At 36.1% G+C, this 27,614-nt stretch overlaps 1 long non-coding RNA gene across 2 annotated transcripts; it reads right to left on the bottom strand.

Moving 5' to 3' along the window:
* Positions 1-12,491: 12,491 nt before the first annotated feature.
* On the bottom strand, positions 12,492-27,379 carry LOC145801004 (uncharacterized). 2 transcript variants are annotated; one of them, XR_014341786.1, is made up of 4 exons: positions 25,699-27,377; positions 22,348-22,979; positions 14,024-14,776; positions 12,492-12,675 (listed from the first exon to the last, which is right to left on the bottom strand). It is a non-coding gene; the product is annotated as an uncharacterized LOC145801004 (long non-coding RNA). The 2 variants fall into 2 exon arrangements; XR_014341785.1 differs by lacking the exon at positions 12,492-12,675 and having other exon boundaries at positions 13,595-14,776; positions 25,699-27,379.
* Positions 27,380-27,614: the final 235 nt, after the last annotated feature.

Genomic DNA, 27,614 nt, shown 5'->3' with positions numbered 1-27,614 from the left:
TGATCTACATAATATTGTATCTAGTTAGTATGTTAATTAGTAAATTAATTAGTATTTATAGCATTACTATTGAGTTCAATAGCTAAAATATTATTATTTTTCATTAATTTTACTTGTCAAAAATAGATAATAATTTAAATTAAAAATACATCAAAAAATTATGATCAAAATTAACGAAAATAAAAATTCATAATCTATTTTATTTCCATAGTCAAATCATAGAATTTTTTTTTAAATATTGTTTCCATTTAATTTTTTCTAAAGCTAAAAAAAAAATAACAAAAATAAAAAGGAGCTGTCATTTTCGTACAATTTGTATGTATCTACCCACCGGACGAAAGGAAAGTGCATTTGTCCTTCGATTGACCCAACCCACAACCCATGTGATGTGGGTGGCCCACTTTACTTTTACTTTTGCGTTTGCGTTTGCTTTTACTTTTACTTTTGACTCAACCTTATGGCTCAATTATTAAAGTTAACCTTATGGCTCAATTAATAAAGTTAGGACGTAACATAAATTGGTTTTTGTGCGCCTCTCCTTTCACCTCCTCTTTCTTTCCCATCACAAATATAAGATACAAATATAATCTTATGTCAACCTAACAAAAAAAAAAACACAATTCTTAGAGTAGAAATACATTTGATTTTAAAAGCATAAATAAAACGATTAATTTATATCACATATTAAAGATTTTTAAAAATTATGTTTGGTTCATAAATTTAAAGAGAGAATGAAAAAAAAAAATAGATTAAATATATATAAAATTTACTTACATTTTACGTAATTTCACTTATTTTTTTTATTCATCTCCAAATCTATAAACCAAACATAAATTTTACTAACAACTAATTTATATCATATTTAAAGATTTTAAAAATATTAATCCAGTTAAATTTTACCAATCCCATCAAAAAGATGCAAGTAGGGGTGTAAATCTGGTCGGGCCCATGTTGGGCCTCACGGGCTGTAGCCAAAATTTGGATCGGGCCGGGCCACAAGCCAAAAAATTAGGCCCAAGCCCAGGTCCAGGAGTGTTCGGGACTAGAATGGGCCGGGCCTCGGGCCAGGCTGGTGGGTCTGGGCCTGGTCTCTGTTTTTCATTAAAAAAGACACTGGGCAGGCAAGCGGGCGGGTCAAACTTCAAAATAATGGCCCAGGCCCAGGCCTCGGTCTTGGGGCTCGAGTTGGGCTCGAGCCCAGGCCCAAATAGACCTAAACGGGCTAGGCTCACCCCAGGCCTGGACGGACTTCAAGCTGCTCACGAACTGCAGATCATTTTTACACTCCTAGATGCAAGCTAGCAAATTAACCAATTAACCATGAGAGGTAAAACTTGTCACAGAAAGGAAAAGATAGGATCTACTATCATACCTCTTTCTAGCAATGTTTTCTTTGAAACCATTCTTCCATGACAGAGGGCCCATAAGATGAAGGGAGATGTTACTATTTGCACTCTTAAAAGTATGTATATGATATATCTTCATAGCAATATCACAAAAATTTATAACATAAATCATAAAATAAAATTCAATTTTTTTGCCACAAAAAGTACAACACTTCCAGTTTATGGTGCATATCATAAATTTGCCACTCATAAATTGTACCACAAATTTTTCCCTAAGAAGAATTCACTTTTATGTATATTTGATTTGCCACTCATAAATTTTACTACAAATTTTTCCCTAAGAAGAATGCACTTTTATGTATATTTTGAGTGAGCTAAACAATTTTGGGCCAATGAATTATACAGATAGCTTCTCAGGCAATTGTAGAGGAACATATGTCCTATCGGCAGGTAGAATCCAAACCACTATATTAGCAATGTTAAGCATAAGCCTGAAATTAGTGGGACTGCTTGTCACAAATTCTTGAATCGCTCTGTTTCTCTGTTTTTATCAGCAAATTTCTTATGGAGAGGCTTCAAGAAAATAACAATTATCAATCCACAAGAAAGTGTCCACCTCATCACCAATGACATATTTAATTACAAGTATCAATCCATTTATTCCAAAGCTTTAAGGATGTTTACATCATGGATTTTGATAGAGCTTTGAAAAGAGAAAGGAAAAATATAAATGAAATATAGATAAAATATAATTGCATTTTACTTACATTTGACTCACATTTTTCATTTTCGTTTTCATTTTTAAATTCATAATCCAAACACAACCCAAAAGTTTGATACCCGCATCCCCTTTAATTTTTGGAGTACAAATAGAATTCCAAACAACTTTTTTCCCCAAGTTTCAAATCTGTAAACACATTTTCAATGTCTTTAACCACCTTAGTAGGTAAAATGAATAAAGAGCTACCAGTAAAATTTGATAATTTTATCTTTCAATTGTCCTTTTTTTCTTTTTTTTTCTTTTTTCTTTTGAGGAATATTGTCCTCAATCCTTGTATATTTTAATCTGATCGAGAGGAGGGTAACACCCACATATTTAATAGGAATAATACCCTCTGGAACTTGCAGAATTTGATTCAGTAATATTAGTTGGATCTCCCAGACTTGGCCCTTGTTTTTCTACTGGACCAGGCGAAATACTAACAAAGTTGCACATTGGATTGCTAATGCAAATGCACTTTTACTTTTACCTGTTAACTGGGTTGCTTTGCCTCCCTATGAGTTGAGTTGTTTGATTTACAATAATGTAATTATACCCACATCTTAATATATTTTCCCCTTTCTGATCAAAAAAATAAAAAAGTTTGGCCTATTACCAATTGATAACTGATAGAACTCATTTAGAGCATCTTTTATCACTTCGAAAGGATAACTGATAGAACGCATTTTTTAAAACGCTACGTTGGCAATGCTATGAAGCACGGGTACAGATACGAGTATTGGTATTGGTACGATATGGGTATATCTTTACGCTAAAATCCAAAAAAATAGGGTATGGGTTCGGCTTGGTATGCTTGTAAAAAAATATTTATTTTTAATTTAGATAATTAAATGGTTTAATTTATTAAGATCCAACCTATAATTAACCTTTAATGTCAAAAGTAAAGGTATAAATCAAAATTAAATGTCAATATATTAAATAACATACAAACCATAGTTTAATTTTAAAATCATGCTAAGCATAGAACTAAAAATTAAAAAGAAGTCTAGTGAAAGGAGTTTTATCTCTGTAGTAGAAGAAAATATTGTTTTAACTGAGGTACGATATGATTTGGGTATATACTAGGTACATCTGGGTATGTCAAAAATTAAGAAGAAAAAATTTAAATACGTGTTTCATATACCCAGTATGCATGCAAAAGTACCATACGAGATACCATACGCTGGTACAGCCCCGATACGGATACGGCATGTTTTTTGAAATACTCATACCTCATAGGTTGGCAGTGATGGATGATGTCAAAAGTGACCGTTATGAGAGGCATAGCAGAATTGGTGTCTCGGATTTGAGGGAGTGAAGACGGAATGTGGAAACTTGTTTGTTAATCAAATTCTCAAATACTCCAATTAGGTAATGTGTGAATAATATTACCATGTAGCTCATTGATTGATTACTAGGAATGTGTGAATAATATTACCGTTGATTGATTACTAGGAATTGATGACAACATATTTTTGGAGTAGGGTTATTATCTGAAAACCTGTTTGGCTAGAGAGAGTTTATTAGGAAATAGAACCCAGAAAAACCAGTAGGACTACTTGGAGTAGGCAGATCATATCATGGCTGGCTTTGCTCAACTTGGATACAAAGTGCTTTTTTTTTTTTGAGGTATTTATAGATTTTTCTTTCTTATATCATAGCCAACACTAGAGTTGCATTATGGGCCAAAGCATGATTTCAGATTCAGGAGTACTCTGCTACAGATTTCCAGAAAGGTTTGAAGGAAATTAGATCAATCGAAGTCAAAAACAGAATTTTTAATTGAATTTCTGCTATGGCCAGAGAGAACCAAATCATAACCCTATTTCAAACAACCCCATATATGCTCTTTCCAATATAGTGTTATGTTAATCCACCATTCCATTTTTCAAGAGTAGATTGAAAGGGAAAAGAGAAAGTACCAAAGGAGTGTTGAATTCAGGGAAAAATGAGAAGGAAAAAAAAAAAGAAAAAAAAAGAGGGAAATATCGAATATAGGTGAAACAAAGAGGAAAAAAGTGAGTTTTTCCCCAGAAATAGTCATCATCCCTGCAGGTAGATAATAGGGCATTGTATGTTAAATGTTTGCAGCCAATTATGCATATATCTATGAATTTTTTTTTAGTAATTAACACAACTATGATTTTGATAACTAACTCTCTAAATTTTTTCACCATATATAGTTCAAGGGCAGCTAAACAAAGATGGCAACATGGGCTAGACAATAAATTGCAGGTTTAAGATTTATCAAAGATCAATCAATCTGTATTACGATTTGATGGAGCTTCTTTCAGTCCCCTTTATTTACTTTCATATTCTGTATACACAAACGCACACGTAGAGAAAATAATCTACAAATTTATTTAAGGATATTGACAATCGCTCATGATGTCATTGTTACAATTTCACACAAAGCACACTCGTCAAATTCACACAAATTATTACATGGTTTATAATAAAGTCAATCCAGTTATGCCACAACAGAGAAAGCTATGCTAGCACAATCAACCCAACCAATGAGATGCCACACTACTTATACAAGCCCAACAATAGATAAAATGTAATCCTAACAACTAAACAGTTTTTCATATAGAAGAACACCTTGTAGCCTTGGTTTCTTCATAAATAGGACCAATATCTATTTCTCCAACTTCTTTATTAAGAAAAGCATAACAAATCCGGTGGTGCTACATACACCAATTAGTGAACTAACTAGTGTACTAATACTAGTTATGACATGTTAAAATTTAATGTATAAAGAGAAATAGAGAATTGTATTATTGATTGATTGAATGTTATCTTGTATAAATTACAAATATGAGAGGCTCCTTATATAGGAGATGTAGATGAAGTGGGTGGAGTAGGTGGAGTAGGTGAAGTGGAGTAGGTGAAGTGGGTGGAGTAGGTGTAGTAGGTGGTAGTGGTAGTGGTAGGTTTTAACAGCCCCCCGCAAACTCAAGGGGGATAGGAACTAACCAACTTGAGTTAGGAACTAACCAACTTGAGTTTGGAGAGAGTAACAAAACAAGAAAATACACGAATACATAAAAGAAAAGAGGATAGGAGACACTGTATGGTCGTGTCAGACCGATGGTGAAGACACTGTATGATGGTGTCATAACGTTGTAGAGGACACTGGATGGTTGTGTCAGACCGATGTAGAAGACAGTTTATGGGGTCATGTCGGACCGTTGTAGCAGACAATGTTGTGACAGTTGTTGTGACAGTTTACAGAGTCTTGCTGGACCCTTGTAGAAACTAACCGGAATCAATGTCGGGACAGTTTACAGAGTCTTGTCGGACCCATGAAGGAGCTAACCGGAATCAATGTTGGGACAGTTTATAGAGTCTTGTCGGACCCATGAAGGAGCTAACCGGAATCAATGTCGGGACAGTTTACAGTGTCTTGTCGGACCCCTTAAAAAGTCGCACCCTCAAAAGGTGCGCCCAATTTTTCAAAAGGCGTGCCAAATCCATAAAAAGACGTGCCATCAAAAGGCGTGCCTGATATGATGGCGAGGCACGTAAGTGCCTTGGCTGGCGCGCCCGTTTGTCGTCTGGCGTCAAGTGGCGTGCGATACGCGTGGCTGCCTCGGCTATTTAACCAAGACGGAGGCTGAGGCTGAGGCTGAGGCAGAAGCTGAGACAGAAAAACTGAGAGAAACCTCTGAAAAATTCTTCGTTTTGCTGAGAAAGATACTCTGTAACACTCTGTTGCCCAGAAAAATGGCTTCGTCTTCCCGCGGTCTGCTCACTCTCTTTCCCGACCTCAACGAGTCAACAAGAGAGATAACTGGTGCGGTGGCACTGGAACCTCAACCAAGCGCCCCGGAGTTTGCTCCATTGAACTTTCCTATGCGGTCTGTGGAGCAAAGAATGGCAGTGCAGTCGGATGTGGAGGCCAATCAGTATACATTGAAGTCATGTGTGGAAACCATGACTGCGGTTACAAATTTGTCGAACCGGCTGCAGAGTAGGACAAATGAGGTGCAGCAGTTAAACGCCCAACTGGCTCTGCTCCAACGCATGTATAAGGATGCGCGAGCAGAGATAAGTGTGCTAAAGGCGGAAAACAAGGAGCTGAAGCGGAAGGCCACCGTGATGTTTCGATTTGGAGGACCGCCATATGCTGCAGTGGAGGAGCAGGGAGTAGTGATCATGCCCAGTGGAGTGGGAAACACGGAAGCAACACCGTCAAGGGCCGCCCAGGACGGAGGCAAGAAGAAGAGACCGGCGGCAGAGTAGAGAAGGGATGTCGGTGTGTGGCCGTCTGCAGAAAAGAAAACAAAGTCGTTGTGTTTTTTTGTTTTGTTTTGTTTTTTTTTTTTTTTTGTGTGTGGTGTAAAATGGTGATCGGGGTGAGCCCCGTCATGAATAAAATGAGTTTGTGGAATGATGAATGTTGTTTTGTTTTTGTTTTTTTTTTTTTTTTTTTTTTTTGTGAAAAGTAAGGGAATCGAATAATAAAAAAAATATGGAGATGGTGATGATGAATATATAATAATGAATAAAAATAGAGCACCAATTAAGTTTTATAATAAAAAATAAAATTTGGGCGGTGGATGGGTGTGGAAAAAAGAAAGGTGAGTGAGAGTCGAGGGTTGGGTTGTGTGGGTGGAGAATAAAGAAAAGAAAAGAAAAGAAAGGGGATCATATGGGAGACAACAGGAAGTGAGAGAGAGAGAGAGAGCTTCCAGATCACAGACTCAAGCACCCCTCCAAGATTATTCTCTTTTTATTTTAACTTTCTGAAAAATCAGACATGGGAGCTGCTGGAGCAGAAGAAAATACTATGACCATATGAAAACAGTTCTCGTGCAAGAGGCCATTTTCTTTTGGTAGAAAGGTCCACATCTCGATCTTGTCCTCTATACCAGCAACAATAGGATCCTTTCCCTTACTGATGAACATTCCGGAGCTAGTTCGAACCTCACTAAGCTTGCTCTTTCCAGATTCATTATCAGCAACAGCAGATCTTTTCAGCTCCGATTTCGCAAGAGATATCAAATGATTGCACTCTTCGTCCGTGAGAAAACCCTCGTATACAAAGCTCTGGATTTGGATGAAACTTGCTTGACTTTAGAGGGATTGATGATCGAGGAGCTTGAAGATTCATAGATGATCGACGAGATCGAGACTAAGAGGATGACCGAAAGAGGCGAAAATCGAATCATGAGTACAGAGACGATGTTCAGTTAGCCTATACAAGAGGCTTTCACGAGCTGTGTGGGGGCATCATAATCTGGGATGTTAAGCCAGAGGCCGTGAGAAACAACAGTTGGAACACCCTTGCGAAGGCTAAAAGGGTATCCACGGACGAAATCTGCACCATCTCGAAAAGGATCATACAAGGTGTTGAAGAAATTGGGAGTTGATGGGCAGAGAAGATTCTTTATGTGCTGTGCAAGGGAAGGTGGAATTCCTTCATTGGCTGAGAAGAGAGCAGCTATGGAATTTGTGGCAGCGGAGTGAAGGTATGTGTAGAGGTCCGGCGGGCGGCCAAGGCAAGGCTGCCGCCCGCCGGTGAAGCAGAATGACTAGGTTTTTAACTTGGCTCTGATACCATGTTAAAATTTAATGTATAAAGAGAAATAGAGAATTGTATTATTGATTGATTATTGATATTTTGTATCTTACAAATGGTGAGTATGTTCTTTATATAGGAGATGTAGTAGGTAAAGTAGTAGGTGGAGTAGGTGTAGTAGGTAGTGTTTTGGTACATTTTAACATGACATTATTATTGACCTTACTCATTAATCACATTACAAATCCCAAAAACCTTTTAAATTATGCCAAATCATCAATTAGTACACTAATTAGTACATGTTAGAATTTCTCTCCACCTACCACCTCCACTATCACACACTCCACACCTACCACCTCCACTATCACACACTCCACTACCATCCACCTCCACTATCACACACTCCACTACCATCTTCTCCTCTATATATAGGAATTGTAATATACAGATATCAATCAATCTTGTAATACATCAATCAACAATTCATCAATCAATAATACATAAATTTTAACATGGTATCAGAGCAATAGGTTAAAGATCTTGGTGTTCTCGGTGTTCTCCACCTTCCGGCGGGCGGCAACCTTGCCTTGACCGCCCGCCGGATCTCAACCAATTGAAACCTCCATCAACTCCAGCAAGAGGCTCACAGGAAATGATCCATCCCAACGCCATCGTGATTATTATTCCATATCAAACATCAACCAAATTTCATTCACTCTGTTCTCAAACTCAAATGGTGAATTGTACTGAGCAACAGTGTACTCCGTGGCAATCTCAGAGGCATGGCTTTTCTCAATGGCAGCCGACCAAACGGTGCCTGAAAGACTGGCATGCAAGGCAGCAGCTTCTTCTCCAACATCAGAGTCGGATACGAATCCGCTGAATTGTCTTACGGCTGCATATATTGGTTCCCATCTCTGGGCATGAAGGCCTTTGGCCGGAGGCGTGCTAGCTTGGTTCTCTTTTGGAACGTAAAAGCTCACAACAAATGAGGATACACGGAATGGTTGCTTGCCCTGGATCCTTGGAAATCAGCTGGCCGGTCATCTCTCCCTCCGGCTGCAGCAGTTGGATGTTCGTTGTGAGACGAAAACAAAGAACAATGTATTTGTCAATGTTGTAGCATCTGTGCAGTACCGTGCCATTGCAGAGAAGGCAAATGACGCTTTCTACCTCGTCATCTCCGACCTCGTCCTCCTCTCCTGCGTCGGCATCCGCATCGTCTTCGTCCACGGCGGTGGCCCCGAGATCAACCAATGGCTGAGTCGACTCGGCCTCCAACCCAACTTCCTCCACGGCCTCCGAGTCACCGACGCTTCCACCATGGAAATCGTCTCCATGGTCCTCATCGGCAAAGTCAACAAACACCTCATCAATTCTCCCTCCTCTTTCGATCCTCGCCGTCCGTTTCTTCAAACAATCCCATCAACGATCTCAACTGCGTGAATGTCAGCATCGTCCCTCCGTTAGTTGTCGCCGCCGCGTCAATTGTGGGACCCGCGGGCCGAAGGTTGCGCTCCGCCGCAAGCGCCGTCGTTAGGTTCATGCCGGTGGCTGGTATCTGACCCACACACGGGGGCGGCGCGGAAATCTGACCACCAACGTCGCCATTACTAACCGGTTCTTGTTCTTCTGACCAGTGGTCTTGTCCTCAGCAGAGACATTCAAGATACCATTAGCATCACTTGACACCCCACTCCTTTATTTTATTCATCACCATATGCTCCACTCACCACCCTTTTTTTGTTTTTTACTTTTCTTCTTTTATTTTTTTATTTTTTTCTTTACATGACACCCCACTCGTTGTCAGACCATGCCACCAACTTAACAAAGAAATCATTCAAAGCAATCCCAGCCTTGGAATCAAAGATGCTCGACCTGCTGTCGCCCACAAAGTCAGTGGATACCACTAAAATATCTCATCCTCGCCTTTATTGATTCCACTGATTTCCCCCACTTCATTTTATTTATTATTATTATTATTATTATTATTATTATTATTATTATTTTATTAAAAAAAATAAAAAATAAAAAAAAATAAATTCATTCCAGTTTAATTTTTCTGCTCCGTCTTGTCCCTTCACGCCATTCGGATTTGCACAATATACTCATTTTATTCATATCGGGATCAACCCCGATCCACATTTTAAAAATAAAATAAAAATAAAATAAAAAAATAAAAAAAAAAATCACAACATCAACAGCTTTGTTTTCTTTTCTGCAGACGGCCACCCACCGACCTACTCTGCCGCCGGTCTCTTCTTCTTGCCTCCGTCCTGGGCGGCCCTTGCAGGTGTTGCCTCCGTGTTTCCCACTCCACTGGGCATGATCACTACTCCCTGCTCCTCCACTGCAGCATATGGCGGACCTCCAAAACGGAACATCACGGTGGCCTTCCGCTTCAGTTCCTTATTTTCCGCCTTCAGCACACTTATCTCTGCTCGCGCATCCTTATACATGCGTTGGAGCAGAGCCAGCTGGGAGTTTAACTGTTGCACCTCATTTGTCCGGCTCTGCAGCCGGTGCGACAAGTTTGTGACCGCCGTCATGGTTTCCACACATGACTTCAGCGTATACTGATTGGCCTCAATATCCGTTTGCACCGCCATTTTTTGCTCCACCGACCGCATCGGAAAGTTCAATGGAGCAAAACCAGAGGTGTTTGGTTGAGGTTCACTGGCCACCGCACCAGTTATTTCTCTTGTGGGCTCGTTCAGTTCTGGAAAGAGCGTGAGCAGGTTCTGGGTAGCTGGACGGGAAGAAGAGGCCATGTTTTGGGTTGCTCAGTGTTTCAGCGCAGGGTTTACAGAGTGTTTCAGACTGCCAAAATTCAGAGGTTTCCAACTGGTTTGCACAGCCTCTGCCTCAACCTTGGTTAAATAGCCAGGGCCGATCCGCGCATCGCGCGCCACTTGCCGACAGACGACACACGGGCGCGCAAGCCAAGGCGCCCACGTGCCTCGCCATCATGTCCGGCACGCCTTTTGATGAATTGGACACGCCTTTTGATGGCACGCCTTTTGACAACATTAGGCACACCTTTTGAGGGTGCAACTTTTTCAACGGTCCGACATGACCCTATAAACTGTCCCGACATTTGATTCCGGTTAGCATCTCCAACGGTCCGACATGACCCTATAAACTGTCCCGACAGTTGATTCCGGTTAGCTTTTTCAACGGTCCGACATGACCCTATAAACTGTCCCGACATTTGATTCCGGTTAGCATACAGTGTCCTCTACCACGTTATGACACCACCATACAGTGTCCTCTACCACGTTATGACACCACCTTACAGTGTCCTCTACAACGTTATGACACCACCATACAGTGTCCTCTACCACGTTATGACACCACCTTTCAGTATCTTCACCAACGGTCTGACACGACCATACAGTGTCTCCTATTCTTTTTTTTATTTTTATGTATTTTCTTGTTTTGTTCCTCTCTCCAAACTCAAGTTGGTTAGTTTCTATCCTCCTTGAGTTTGCGGGGGGCTGTTAGAATTTCTCTCCACCTACCACCTCCACTATCACACACTCCACACCTACCACCTCCACTATCACACACTCCACTACCATCCACCTCCACTATCACACACTCCACTACCATCTTCTCCTCTATATATAGGAATTGTAATATACAGATATCAATCAATCTTGTAATACATCAATCAACAATTCATCAATCAATAATACATAAATTTTAACAGTACATATACCATTATTCTAACAAATCACCTGCAATCAAATTTTGAAAATGAAAGACATTAAAGACTAGTTAGAAGCTTATTACATTCAATGTGCTTGTGTCTAATGAATGCAGCATTTTTTAGGCTTTGCAAGACACAAATATCTATTATCAAGTTAATATTGGAGGTCAAACACATATCCAACATAGATGTCTCAACTATATATATCACATCCTTTGTTAAGAAATTAAAAACTGGAGTTGCCAAATGGAAACATTAAATGCGATTTCATGTAAGAGCTAGCTATCTATATATTTACTCTAATCTCCTCTGAGATTTGAAGAGAAAGTATAAGTCCCACAGTTTTTACATAATTTCACCGCCCTCTCTTTTAGTAAGGTAAAAAGACCAGAACAAATGCAGATGATGTGAAAACACAAAAATAAACACCGTAAATACATATTTCAGGATAAAAGAGATGACAGTCCCATTTTTCAATTCATATGATTGACAAATTATCAATGAAAAAGGGGCTAAGTATTTTGTGAATCAAAATACTAAAAGGAGTCTAATGTAATTATGCTAAATTTGTAAAATTTACTGTGTTGTTTCTAAATCTCAAGGGATGTCAATGTAATTTTTCCTAATAATTTTTTTGTACTAAAAATTTGAAAAAGTGATTGTGCAAAATATTTATACAAGGAATGGGCTTGTTGGCAGTTATTCCATTTGGATTCCATAGAGCTTAATTGCTTCATCAACAGTTCTCCAATTATTTTTAGTAGTGTCACAATAATCACGTCTTTATCCCTCATTTGGTTTACCATAGGATGTGTCATCACTATATTGATAACAGACATAAGTGATAGGATTCATTCAACCATTGTATTTATGAGATGGTAAACCCTATATGGTATAAAGACATAATCATTGTAGTGTTACCTCTAAAAATAATTAGATTGATATGATAATTATAACAACATGATTTTATCATTTTTAATTATCTTCAAAAAAGTAAATTTCATTTCTTTTGAAAGCAAAAATGATCATATTATCAAGATTATCAAATAAATTTGAATTTTTATGGATACATAGTGATTATAAAATGAAAGATTCAGATCACTACAACAAATTAAGGTTTCAAAGAAAAAAATTTAGAAACAAAACAAGTTTTTAGAGTCGAAATATTTATATTGCCATAAATGTCATTGTCATATTTTTAACGACGAAATTGAACATATCTGTAAAACTCTTGTTTATTCGAATATATCATCATAGCGGAACTTGTGGTAGACCCTCACAAATCTAACCATACTGTTTAATCCAACAGGCCAACTATCGAGAAGCCCATTCCCTGTACAACATTTTTATTTAAGTCAGTTTGGATGCAAAATTGCATTAACAAACAAAATATTCATACAAAGTTTCTATTAAAATAATACTTATGGCACTTTCAAAATTAGACATGCAACAACAAATTGTCATTTCTTTAGAAATAATAGTGAGTTTTTACCTAAGATGAAATTTTGGTATGAAAAACTCAACTAGCATTTGATCTAATTGAACTGAACTCAGCCTAGTGAGTTTTTACCCATTTTTTTGGGACTCAATTGACATTGCTTTTAAAGACAAAATTCTTGACTGCATTAGTGATAAAAGCTCCATCTGTTTTGAAGTAAAATGTTTTCCTCAAAAATATTTTACACATTTTTCATTTTTGGTTAACAAAAAGTAAGTAAAAAAATTTTAAGAAATTTTTTTTTCATCAGAGTCCCCAAAATGACTTACCATTGAAAATTCGGTGAGTCAATTTTTTATTTAGAAAGTTCACTTCTAGCTCTCGAACACATTGATCTTTCAAAAAGTTGGGGGGGGGGGGGGGGGGTGTGGTTTTCTACTCAACGCATACAATAGAAAGTTTTTTTTCAAGTGTCTATTAGAAATAAATTTGGCCACACAACAATTACTCACACAAATTTAGAAGAGAATTGAAGAAAAATAAATTCAACTTTTATATTTCACTCATATTATTATCATTGCACTCTCCTACTCATTCTTATTCCTCATTACACATATAGATTGCATGACTACATATATATAAGATCCTAACATGCAACTCACACACTCACATTAAGACCCACTAACTCTATTATTCTTTTTAACCACTAACACATTAACATACTAATGACTCTTAGCACACCATTATCAACCATTACATGCATACCATTATTCCTCCATAATTAGCATAACTAAATGTAGGAAAAAATAACTCCTAATAATAAAAAGAAAGTTTATTATTTTCAATAGTGTCAACCAAACATCGAAAAAGAGAAAGATTTTTTTGTGTGCAAAATCAAATTAAACGAAAAAAAAAAAATTCAATATAAAATATTTTACATCAAAACAAACGGAGTCGGAGTTTCCTCTCGGGCTGTGTTTGGATAAGGATTTGGAAATTAATGGAAAAATTTGTAAAATGAAACTATATTTCATTCACATTTCACCCACTTTTTCTTTTTTCCTTTCCAAATCTCTATCCAAAGCAATGTTTCACATACAACCCTCAATGATTTTGTTTACAATTCTTTTCCTCTTCAAATGAATGATTGTATCCTTAGTTTAACGGATCTTGGAAACATTTTCTTTGAAACAAATTGGTAGTTAATGGTGAGTACTATATAATTTAAGTTAAATCAACATACCTTTTCATCCAAGAGATGGTTGAAAGTCCACCTTTTAAACTTCTTCATGCAATCCAACGTTGTTCCTTTGTTACTCTAGCTTGCACTGAAATGCTGGAGGGAGTGTCTTCAGTTTGGGACAGTTGTTTACTTCCACGGTCTTCAATAATGATTCCTCAAACGTATAAATCCGAGAGCAGAAGCTCTCAAGGTTTGGCAGATTTCTAAATTTGAGTTTTTTCAGTTGAGGGAACATGATTATCTTCATTGTCACTTCATCATCTGCATTTGGTTCATTTGCAATAATAGCTTCCATCCCACCACATTCCGTTACCTCTATGTCTTGTAGTTTCACAAGAAGTTTGGCTAGAGAGTATGAGAATAGACTTATCAAACTGCCACAACCATTTACTATTAAGGATCTTAGGTTCTGAAAGCCTTGAATTCCTGGTGAATTGTCCTTCCAAACATATGTCAACTTGGTAGACAGCTTATTTTCACCTTTTTTAATGAAGGCAATGCCATATCTAATATGCCTTTCCAAACAAGTCCTTCAGGGTCAAATGCTACTCCAATAGATCGACACCACTGTACATCAAGTAGTTCAAGATTTTGCATGCCCTTAATTGAATTGGATGAGAAAAGAATATTTGAGAGCCCATCACACCTGTGAACTTCCATCCCTCTTAGTTTAGCTTGAAGTTTCCCAGGCCAAATCTCCATCAGATTCTCCATTTGAGAGATGTACAAATATTCAATGGTGGTCAATTTAACCTACGAGTCCATTCACGAGGTTATAAACGTAGTAAGCACAACATACTTTATTCCATTAAACATCATCCATTAATTTAATTTTCAAATTAATATACTTCATATTTGAATAATTAAATGTAAAACAGTTCTTACAAATCTATTGCAAAACATTTTTAGATCCTCGAGCTAAAAGCCCAACCCATTTTGTTAGATTCTTGAATTCACCAAATATAAATACACATTAAGTTTCTTTTTGGTAATACTGGATGGTGATCAAGGTGGAGTCGAATCAATCACTAGATAATGAGATACAAGAATTATCATCATGATTATCGAAATCTTGATGAGATAGTAGAATTTTACGATTCTGTGATTTCAATTGGGCTAAACAATTTAGATCACAATAGAATCTTAAAGTGACCACAAAACTAGTCAGAAAATCGAGTGGAATCATAAGGGGTGTTTGGGAAGAAAGATTTTAGCCTCTTTTAAGCTAAAATCCACAAAAAGACAAAATAGACTAAAATAGTCAATAAGACAAAATATCACATCAAATTCATAATCATTTCACTTTTTCTCTTACAAACATCACATCCAACTACAAAAAAATCCAATCATCTTCCTAAACACAAAAATTTTAGCCTACTCAAATAGCAACTTCCCAAACACCCACATACTACAATCCCAATTCTATTAAAATCCCAATCCTACTAATTTTTTTTTTCTTATTATTTATTTCTTATATATATGTGTGTGTGTATCTATATGTGTATGTCTATATATAAATTTGACTATAAACTCATTTCACATGTCTCCTCTAATTCATGTTAACTTTGAAGATGCATTATATCAAATTTATCATTTTTCTTTAATGATTTTAAAATTGTGTGTTATACATTATCATTATCAATATTTTTTACTTTAATTTATATTGAAAGTAGAATCTTCCAAAGAGACCACACTAACAAAAATTCATTGGTGTAAGGACTAAATTGGGAAATAAAGTTTAGGGCCAAAAAAAGAATCTGGAATTGATGAAGATCATGGAAAGAAGAAAAAAAGTAAATCTGGAATTTCATATGAAGCACATTTAGGGCATCAAGAATTAAAGATTTGGAATAATTTTGAATCTTCATGTCATTATAGTAAGTTTTAGTAATTAAGAGTATAATGGTAATTCCAACAATTGTTGGACATGGGTTGTAGGGGTCACCCATGGGTTTTATTTTGAGTCAAGTTATTAAAGGGGTATATATATGGGTTTTATTATGTCTAAAATAATCTTAGTAGTCAAAAGTCTAAATTTTTAATTTTGATATTGAAATAGAATTAGAAATCATTAAAGTTTCCTATCATGATTGAAGTAGAATTGAAGTCATAGTTGGTCTAGAATATTAGTAGTTGCTAAATATTTTTAGTTTCTAAATTTGAGTAATAGTCCTTATAAAATTAGAAGAGTCTTTAGCCTATAAATATATATATATAATCTCAATGATTGGGGAGAAGAGCCATTATTATGAAAATTTGAGATTGTGTTTGTGTGATTGGCCTATCCCTTATGAGGGTGAAGCACTTCTCTCTCTCTCCGTCTCTTCTTCTATCCAACAAGGTTACTGTTCGCAGTGCTTAGAACAGCCACCAACAGCCCCTAAACACTTGTGTTTTCATTCCCAAAACCCTATCCTTTTACAAACCCTTAAACTCCTATTTTTTCAAATAGTTTTGTAGTCGCAAAATCTGGCCCTGTAAGTCTATTGTTATTGCTGCTAGTATACTTAACTCGGGCTCACTACTTGTAGGACGGTAATCCCTACTCGTCCTACATCAGGAATACTTTTTAGGGGCACAAAGTATGATTTACCTTAAAAATTAAGTGCCTTAACTTATAGATTCTTTTATCAATATTTTTTAAATCTATATGGATTAGCCTTAATTTGTAATAATAATTTTAAGGACAAATTACACCGATAATCCCTACATTTTGCCCTTGTGTCATTTTGGTCCCAACATTTTCAATTAGCTCAATTTTGATTCTTAATTTTAGATTTTATGTCGATTTGGTCCAATTGATAATGCCTTTCGTGTTTTTGATGAAAAATTATCACTAAATTGGTTAAAATTAACTTACTGAGATGAACAAATTTATAATTTTGCCTTGAAAAGCATGACATATGTCACATAGCATATTTGTCATTAAAAAAATGCTAACAATTATAAGCAATTGGATTAAATTGAAACAAAATCATAAATTCAGAATCAAGACCGAGCTAATTGAAATTATAGAGACCAAAATGACATAAAAGCCCTATTTGGTAGAGTTGTGGGAAAGTGATTATAGATTATAGCTTAACAGATTATAGATTACAGCTATAAACATAAGCTGTTAACCTGTTTGGTGTAGCTGTGGGATTATGGATTTAATAGTGTTTGGTTGAATAAGCTGTAAAATAGCTTTTTGTTGTGTAATGTCGTTTTTGCCCCTTTTTTTTCCTTTTTCTTCATTTTATTTTATTTTCTTTAGTTTATAGTTTATTTTTTCAAATTAATATTGTAACATGCATGGTGAGATTGATCATGACAAAATTTTGAAAAATACTGAAATATCAATTAAAATTTTCAAATTATATTCATTTTAGTTTATAAATACATGAATATTAATTTATATTTTTTTAATTTATTAAAAATTGTTGCAAATACCAATTAATATTTTTTTAATTTATTATTACAAAATTATTACAAAATATACCAATTTATTAATATTTTTTTAATTTATTATTACAAAATTGTTACAAAATATACCAATTTATTAATATTTTTTTAATTTAATTTATTATCAATTAATGGCTTAATTAGTATCAATTAATACTAAAATTATTAATTAGTATCAATTAATATAAAATTTATTTCATTAATGGCTTAAAATGCTTTATTATTATTATTATTTTTTTTTTTTAAAAAGCACTGAAAACCTAGCCGGCAGGGACGACGGCTCTGGTTCACCGGAAAGGGATGGGGATGGGGATGATAACGAAGGTATAGCGGCGACGTGGCGATCACGATCACGAAGAGAGAGAGAGAGAGATCTGCCACGAACAACGCCGGAGAGACAGAGATCTACCGCGATTGCGAAGAGAGAGAGAGAGATATGCCGCGAACAACACCGAAGAGAGAGAGATCTGTCACGAACAACGCCGGAAAGACAGAGATCTGCTGCGATCACGAAGAGAGAGAGAGAGAGAGAGAGTTCTACCGCGATCTGCTACGAACACCAGAGAGAGAGAGAGAGATCTACAGCGATCGCGAAGAGAGAGAGAGACAGAGAGACAGAGCTCACAGAGCCAGCTCTGTTTCACGCAAGAGAGAGCTAGTTCACGCCACCGGAAATCGCCGTCTGAAATCGCCTCTCAAGCTTTCTCTCTCTCTCTGAAGAAGTGAACAGTGTTTGGCTGTGGGTTTATATCTTGGTTTTTTGGTAATAATCGAAGTTGATAAGGGGCATTTAAGTAATTTTGCCCCTCCCTTCCCAGCTTGCCGCTTAAGCTGAATAATTAAACACCCCCATAGCCACTTCAACAAAAAGCTGATTTTTCACTTACAAAAAGCTATAATCTATATTATTAAGCTACACCAAACACAACAAAACAGCTTAAATTAAGCTAAAAGCTAAAATAAGCTGTAAAAAAAACTCTACCAAACAAGCCCAAAAACCCAAATACAGAGACTGTCAATGTAATCTACCCTAATTTGAAGAACCTTCAATATATTAAAAAGCTTTATCATGTTCAAGCTTCATAAACAATTAGGGCGTACACGGATTAAATTGGTTCGATTTTAGAGAAAACCAAGGAACCAAATCATGGGAACCGGTTCCAGAAAAATTAAAACCATAGCCAAACCGTTAAATTGTGAAACAGGACTAGAACCGAACCATAGAAACCAGATTGGTTCGGTACGATTTTACGGTTTTAGAAATTTTATATAACAATAAATATAATATATATTTTATATTAGTAAACAAATTAAGTTTGTTAGAATTTATCAATTTCACAATGAAGGGCTAGTGTTCAAATCTTATAAAAAAAAAGTTTTTATACTTTACTTTTTACATATAAAAATATAAAAAAATACGTCACAGTTCAATTCACTTCAGAACCATAATCCAAGCTAATAAAAACCTGAACAAACCGATGATTTAGACCGAATTTGATTGATTTATTGATTCCACAATTTTTTTTGCACACCTCTAACAAACAGGGGTTTTCACTAGAAAATCCCTTAGGTTAAACTTGTACAATAATAAGTCCCATGTATTGTCTTACAATCCTCGAAGTCCCATTGAACAATTAGTTCAAGACCAATTTGAAAAGTTAATTTTAATTTGCATTGAAAGTAGAATATTCTAAAATCTTCCAAAGAGACCACACTAACATAAATTCAAGGGTAAATTACACTAGCATCTCTTATAGTTTAAAGAAAATACAATAAATCTCATAGGTTTTACATCATTATACTAGATTATTTTCAAGTTTTAATTCAGCTAACACTTGGTCCCCATGTCATCATATTAAATTTGTTAATCATATGAATGAAAAAAATGATGTTATCATCTCTTTTACATTAAAATGAATATTTTAATTTGTGTATCTTTGTGTCTTTATACCATCCGCATTGATTTTGGTCTCTTTAAACTTTTTAAAAAATATCATTGTAATTATGTCAAAATTAAGGGATTTTCTGTATTTTATTCAAACTTCAAAAAAGGTCAGTGTAATTTACCCAAAATTTAATGGTATAATGACTAAATTGGGAAATAAAAAAGGCCAAAAAAATGAATAGGTAATACTTTAGGGGCACAAAGTGTGATTGACCTTAAAAATTAAAATTGCGTTAACTTATGGATTCTTGTGCAAATTACATTGTTAGTCTATGTACTTTAGTTCTTGTGTCATTTTGGTCCTTACAATTTCAGTTTGATCAATTTTGATCCTGAACTTTTGATTTTGTCTCAAATTGGTCAAATTGCTTCCAATTGTTAATATTCTTTTATGGCGAATGCGCACATGAGCAGCATTTGCCATATTTTTATGAGCAAAATTGTAAGCTCGATCAATTTAGTGACTTAACATCAAACAATTCCATGAAATTTTTAGTCAAAAACTCTATCGACATTATCAATTGGACCAAATTGAAGCAAAATTTAAAATTAAGGGTCAAAATTAAGCTAATTGAATCTGTAAGACTAAAATGACACAAGCAGCAAAATGTAGAGACTATCAATGTAATTTGTCCTACATTCTTTGATCAATATATTTCAAATCTATATGGATTAGCCTTAATTTGTAATAATAATTTTAAGAACCTTCAATATATTAAACAACTTTATCAGATTCATGCTTTATAAATAGGGGTTTTCAATAGAAAATCCCATACATTTGTACAATAATGAGCCCCATATATTTTCTTATAATCCTGGAAGTCCCATTGAACAATTAGTTCAAGTCTTTATTTTCCGGAAGGAAATGCTATGGTGTGCACTCTATCACAAAATATGTAATTTTATCAAAAAATTTCATAACATCAATCACAAAATGCGTAATCTCATCACAAATTGACATAAAAAAAAAAATGTCATAACCAAGTCACAATTTTTTGCAACATCAACTACAAAATTTTGGATATTTTGTTACGCTAATTTGTAACAAAATTACGCATTTTGTAGTTGTTACGAAATTTTGTAATAAAATTACACATTTTTATGGTAGGGTGCATATAGTATGCACACCATAGGATATCCTTTTTATGAATTGTAAGTATTAACTTTTCTTTAGAAAATCTTTAGTGTCGTTATATTAATCTTCAAAACTGTTCAGATTGATCTTTGTCATACACATTGTATTTTTCTTATAAATAGTTGTAAGTTTCTAATATATAAATTGTCTAAATAAGTCTTTTTTTTATATAGTTACATTGACTATATAATGAATAAACAAAAAATTTGCATAGATGCTAACTTAACTATAGCCTATACAACCCAGTATACACTTTTATTTTATAAAGTTTAATGTCTCAAGCTATAATTAGAACAAAATAAATTACCCTTATTTTATAATGTTTAATTATATCTCTATTCATGTATGATCAGTACAATATGAATGAAGGATTAAGTTAATTTACCAAGGATATTTTCAGTGAATATTTTAAAGTTGAAACTATTCAAATATATATTTTTTAAATTGATTAATTTTTTGAACCTTATTTTAATTTTATAGTGGCATATATTCTCTAATTTGGAAGGGAAAGGTTTATCCATGGGTCAATCACATATTATTAGGGCCCCACCTCTATGATCCATTATAACATATAAAAGTTCTAGGGAAAAACATTTTCATCCTAAAAAATAAAAATATCATTATAAAAAATATTAGGATGCAAATTACAGTAGTCAGGAAAAGGTTGTCCAAAAAAGTAAAATAAGGACTATAGTGACAAAATTTGAAACTGTCACTAATAAATGCAATTTTAGAAACAAAACAATTTGGTGCAAAAGGGTTTACTTTTTGAGTCTCTAGAAAGTGATTTCGTCTCTAAATTTTTATCTCTAAAATATTAATTTGTCGTAGTGATCGAAAGTTTAATGGTAAAATCTTGGCCTAATAACCATGAGATTATGGAACCACTTTGTACATTATGCCAAAAGTTAGATGTGTACCCAATCTTTCTCCTCCCAAACACACATTAATGTGCACTAATTGGGCATTGTTTTTTAGTGATCGAAATGGCTCATTTTGTATGACCCTCCTAGAAGATCATTCAAGCCAAGAATCAAATTGATCGGATCTCATTTTTCTAAAAAAACTGATAGACTAATTGAAAAGTTTTATTATTTGTTAATTATTTTTTATACAAATGTGATCTAATCCAGTGACTCTTATTACCCGATCAACCTAATTTTTTGTATAAATAATCTGCTTAACGGGTCAAACAAGATGAATTATTTGGATTGTCAAGACGGCTCTAAGGTGGGTTCACAGTGGGCCAAACTGCTGGAGAGATGCATTCCCTATTATTATGCTCTTAACATATATTTTTTATTTTTTTAAAAGAATTTTGCTACATTTACAAACCAAACTATCTTCTATTTTACTAATTACTCACATGTCAGTAGGGTCACACGTGACTAGTTGATAAAATAATTGGTAATTTAATTATTTTTTATTTTTTATAATAAAAAAATTTTATATAGAACAATGGGACCTTATGTGGCCCTCTCACTTCAATGCAAAACACCGATTATTACGGCTCAAAATTGTCAAAATACAATTATCACATCATTTTGTATAGATTTTTTTTATGCCTAGGAATTTGGTTGGTAAATTTTACTTTTTATTTGGTATGATTAGAGATATATAAACACAAAAATGTATATAAAACACAATTTATATTGAATATGGCGTGAAAGTAACGCACGCAATCTTATACTTATTACACAATTATGAAAAAAAATAAACCTCAAATAGAGATATAATAGTAAATAAATTCAAAGCGGTTCACAAATTAGCAATTAATTAAGCTCTTAAATAAGAGAAGCATACCTTGTTGTTGAAGAGGGGTTGAATGATGGGATCACAATTACACTCTGAATCTCAAGCAGGCCAGAGAGGCTTCAGCTTTGGTATTTCCCACAGTACCAAGTAACTCAGTTGTGGCAGCTCAATTATATTCATAGCTTTGCAGATAGCAGTAAAACTTGGCAGGTTTCTAAGATGCAATTGCTTTAGTTTAGGAAACTCAATTTTATCTGTTGCTATTTCATGCTCTCCTCCTTCACTCCAAACAATAATTTCCATCATATCACAGCGTCCTATGGAAAGGTCCTGCAGTTGCAGTAGATCTCTAGCTATGAAAAGTGAGAACATACTTTCCAGTTTCTCACAATGCCACACATGTACAGACATCAGGTTGCCAAGCCATACAAGTTGGGTGGGACCCTTCCACAAATTTGTCAGTTCAGACAAGAATTCCATTACCAACACTTTCAATGCACTGAAAGCCTTGTTTGGTAGTCGGCTTTCATGACTAGCAATCCCTTTGAAATTATGTAGACCATTAAGATTCAGAAACTCTGACACAGGGAAAGCACTCTGTGGAACCCCATCTGCTGTATTGATGAGGTATTCCAAATCATACATGTGTCGTAGGAACAAACTTCGTTAAGCATTCAAACCTGTTAGAATTTACCATAAACCTACCACCACTACCACCTCACCTACTCCACTAAACCTAACCCACTACACCACTACCACCTCCACTTCACCTACTCTCCACCTACTCCCAAACACACTCCTATATAATAGGAATCCTTGTAATTGTAATATACACTACATCAACACTTCAATCAATAATACTTCAATTTTTCACATGGTATCAGAGCAGGTTTAGAACCTAATATTTTCGCTTCCCCGGCGGGCGGCAACCTCACCTTAGCCGCCCGCCGGACCTCAACCTAGTCTGATAAAATTTTTTACACATACCTTGAAATTTCTTCGGGTCCACCACCTTCACGCCCAACTCGCACTCGAACCCTTCTCGGAAGATCAAGGTCGGTCGACGGTGCAACCCGCGAGGGGATCCCGTCGGTCAGAGAAGCAAGTCGAAGTTCGGACAAAAAAAAAAAAAAAATCGAGTACTCTATGCAGCTCAATGCATCTCGTATCAAAGCTTCTACAAGAGCTCATTGTTCAGAGTTTGCTGAGGCTGAAAGAGCCTGCCGTCTTGTTGCGTTGTCGAAAAGAAGACCTAAATCACGTGGAGCATGTTGTGCACTCTGCAAAGGAGGAGTATGCAGATAAAGCAAAGGTTCATGCACCTGAGATAGTGGTTGACAGCATTTAGATATATTTTTTTATTTTAATCTCTATATATTTTTTTATATTTTCCCTTCTCTTCTTTTTTTTAAAACAAACATCATCATCTCATTTCTGCACTCTCCTTCCCTGACATTCCCTCATCATTTTCTTTTATTTTTATTTTAATCCCTCTTTATATCTTTTCCCTGTAACTTCCACCCGCGCCTCTGCTTTCTCCATTACGATGTTTTTCTTATTATTCTTATTCAAAAAAATAAATAAATAAATAAATAACTACAATATAAACAAAATAAATAAATAAATAAATAAACAAACAAAAAAAATACAAAAAAAACAATAAAAAAAAAAAAAACGAAGACGGACTGCAAACCAAACACCTTTTATTCATGTCGGGGCTCACCCCGATCACCATTTTACCCCATACAAAACCAAAAAAAATAAAAATAACAATAAAAAATAAAAAAAAAAATACAAACAAACAACCACATCCACAGGTGGGATTTTTCTTCTCTACTCTGCCGCCGGTCTCTTCTTCTTGCCTCCGTCCTGGGCAGTCCTTGCCGGTGTTGCCTCCGTGTTTCCCACTCCACTGGGCACGATCACTACTCCCTGCTCCTCCACTGCAGCATATGGCGGCCCTCCAAATCGGAACATCACGGTGGCCTTCCGCTTCAGCTCCTTGTTTTCTGCCCTTAGCACGCTTATCTCTGCTCGCGCATCCTTATACATGCGTTGGAGCAGAGCCAGCTGGGAGTTTACATGCTGCACCTCATTTGTCCTACTCTGCAGCCGGTTCGACAAGTTTGTGACCGCCGTCATGCTTTCCACACATGCCTTCAGAGTATACTGATTGGCCTCCACATCCGACTGCACTGCCATTCTTTGCTCCACCGACCGCATCGGAAAGTTCAACGGAGCAAACTCCGGGGCGCTTGGTTGAGTTTCCAGTGCCACCGCACCAGTTCTCTCTCTCGTTGCCTCGTTGAGGTCGGGAAAGAGGGTGAGCAGCCCGCGGGAAGACGATGAAGCCATTTTCTAGGCAACAGAGTGTCACACAGTATCTCTCTCAGAACTCTCTCTCAGAAAACAGAATGTTACAGAATCTCTCTCAGCACTCTCTCTCAGAATATCTCTCGCAAGTTTTTTGCCTCAGCCTCAGCCTCTGTCTTATAGCCGAGGCAGCCACGCGCATCGCGCGCCTCTTCCCACCAGCCGACAAACGGGCACGCAAGCCAAGGCGCCCACGTGCCTCGCCATCATGTCCGGCACACCTTTTGATGACTTGGGCACGCTTTTTGAGGGCACGCCTTTTAACAGATTGGGCACACCTTTTGAGGGTGCGACTTTTTAGGGGTCCGACAAGACTCTGTAAACTGTCCCGACATTGATTCCGGTTAGCTACTTCAAGGGTCCGACAAGACTCTGTAAACTGTCCCGACATTGATTCCGGTTAGTTTCTACAAGGGTCCGACAAGACTCTGTAAACTGTCCCGACATAGATTCCGGTTAGTTTCTACAAGGGTCCGACAAGACTCCGTAAACTGTCTTCTACAACGGTCCGACATGACCCCATAAACTGTCTTCTACAACGGTCCGACATGACCCCATAAACTGTCTTCTACAACGGTCCGACATGACCCCATAAACTGTCTTCTACATCGGTCTGACACCACCATCCAGTGTCCTCTACACCGTTATGACACCCCCATACAGTGTCCTCTACAACGTTATGACACCACCATCCAGTGTCTTCACCAATGGTCTGACACGACCATACAGTGTCTCCTATCCTTTTTTATTTTTATGTATTTTCTTGTTTTGTTACTATCTCCAAACTCAAGTTGGTTAGTTCCTATCCCCCTTGAGTTTGCGGGGGGCTGTTAGAATTTACCATAAACCTACCACCACTACCACCTCACCTACTCCACTAAACCTAACCCACTACACCACTACCACCTCCACTTCACCTACTCTCCACCTACTCCCAAACACACTCCTATATAATAGGAATCCTTGTAATTGTAATATACACTACATCAACACTTCAATCAATAATACTTCAATTTTTCACAAAACCCATCTTCGTCAACCAAATCACACAGAATTTTCAAACCTTTTGTTCTTGAGTTTACATCCAGAATTTCAGTGCCCTTCAACAGCAATTTAAGCCTTGTTTCAATAATGTCACTCACATTTTGAACTTGGAGCTCCAACAGATTTGATAACGAATAACAAGGGTCAATGATGTAGTCAAAGTCAGTCACGCCAACAACTATATTAAACTTTTTTACCTTCTCAACGACCAAACCTCTCGGCCAGAAGGTAATGTTCATTAGAGCAATATCCAAAGCCACCAAATTGGACAAGGACACCAGCTCAACGATAATTGCTTTAGCACCTTCTTTGCTTTCTTCAACTTTACAGCACCGTTGAAACGTGGTTCCAACATACAGCTCTTCTAGCTTTAATAAGCTTGACAAAACCCCGGGGTAAATCCTTTCCACTATACATCCCAACAAATCAAGTACCTTCAAGTGAGCAAGGTGACCTATTATTTCCTTTGGCAATTCCTTGATATAAGAGCCAGCAAAGCTCAAAATTTCCAGATTCTCTAATGCTCCGATTACAGAGATATCATCATCAATAAGTCGGCAACGAAAAAGTGACAAGGTTCGGAGGTTGATCAAGCATCCAAATGATGTCAGCAATAAGCTGAACACATAGGATAAAGCTAGCACTTTAAGTTCTTTCATTCCTTGTTAGAAACTATCTTGGGTCTCTTGCACTTTGACCTCCATTCTTTTGTTGAGTTGAGATCATATGAGATTCGTGGTAATCTAGCATTGCAATCCAGCTGTAGAAGCTTGAGATTTGGAAATTCTAAATTACCAGGAAGCCCATGCATACCATCAAGTTTTAATGAAATTACAGCATAATTTTTTAGTCGAACATTCTCTGGCCAGAACCCATGCATACCCCCAACCCCACCCTTCTCAAGTATTTTTTTTTGAGGATTGTGCAAAGAAAAATGTAAAACAAGAACAGAACAAAGAGCTTTTGGGACAACAATCAAAATGGAAATGAGGAAAGTGAGCTTTGCAAAATGAAATAGAACAAAGAGATATGAATATAGGAAAGGAACATTGAGCAAAATCAAAAAGGGATACAAAGTTTTTTTTTTTTTTTTTTTTTGGGGGGGGGGGGGGTTAGATAATAGTTGAACAAAGATTAGGAAATGAACACTGAGAAAAATCAAAAGGGGTACAAAGTTTTTTTATTGGGCAAACAAGGTTGAATATAGAAAAGAGAACTTTTTTTACTAAAACAGAAACAGAAAAGAAGAAAGAGAGATTGGTAAAATGAAAACAGAACACAGAAAATATTGTTCTGGTAATTGCTCAACACAACAGAGTAATGATAGAGTTGCAGAGGAGGAGATTACAAAGCTTTCAGGGTAAGCAAAATTATAATAAAACTGTAGAGAGAGAACAAAATTATAGTTGAAAATTGTAAATAGAAGTGGAAATGAAGAAAGAAAAACCTTTGAAATATTACTCTCTGGCTCTAGTAGGTGAAAAATGCACAAGATAGCAACCAGTTGGCAGGGAAGAGCAAGAACGAGATCGAATTGAATCGAAACAATTAGGGTTTGTGCAGATGACTGGTTCGACGGAAAAATTGAAGAAATTCCAAGACCAAATACAAGTGAAGCTCTGACGTTGCTCTTGAGTATGACGATTAGGGATTATTTTATTAGAGGTGGGTTATTACGGTATTACCATTTATTAGGGATTAGTTTATTATAATATAGTTTGGGAAGTTGGTAAAAATTAATTTTTTGGTTTTTTTTGTGGTTTTTTTGACAAAAAAAAAAAATTGACTTTTTGTGATTTTTTTATGTAAAAAAATTTAAAAGTCAAAAAGTTTGCTCAGCAAGTTCCCAAAATACTAGTGTTTAGCGGATATATCGATCCGTCAAAATCGATCGAACC

This window comes from Camellia sinensis, chromosome 10, assembly GCF_055761805.1.
Source record: "Camellia sinensis isolate YWXY chromosome 10, ASM5576180v1, whole genome shotgun sequence".
Lineage (NCBI taxonomy): Eukaryota > Viridiplantae > Streptophyta > Magnoliopsida > Ericales > Theaceae > Camellia > Camellia sinensis.
This window is presented reverse-complemented; position numbering and strand designations above follow the sequence as displayed.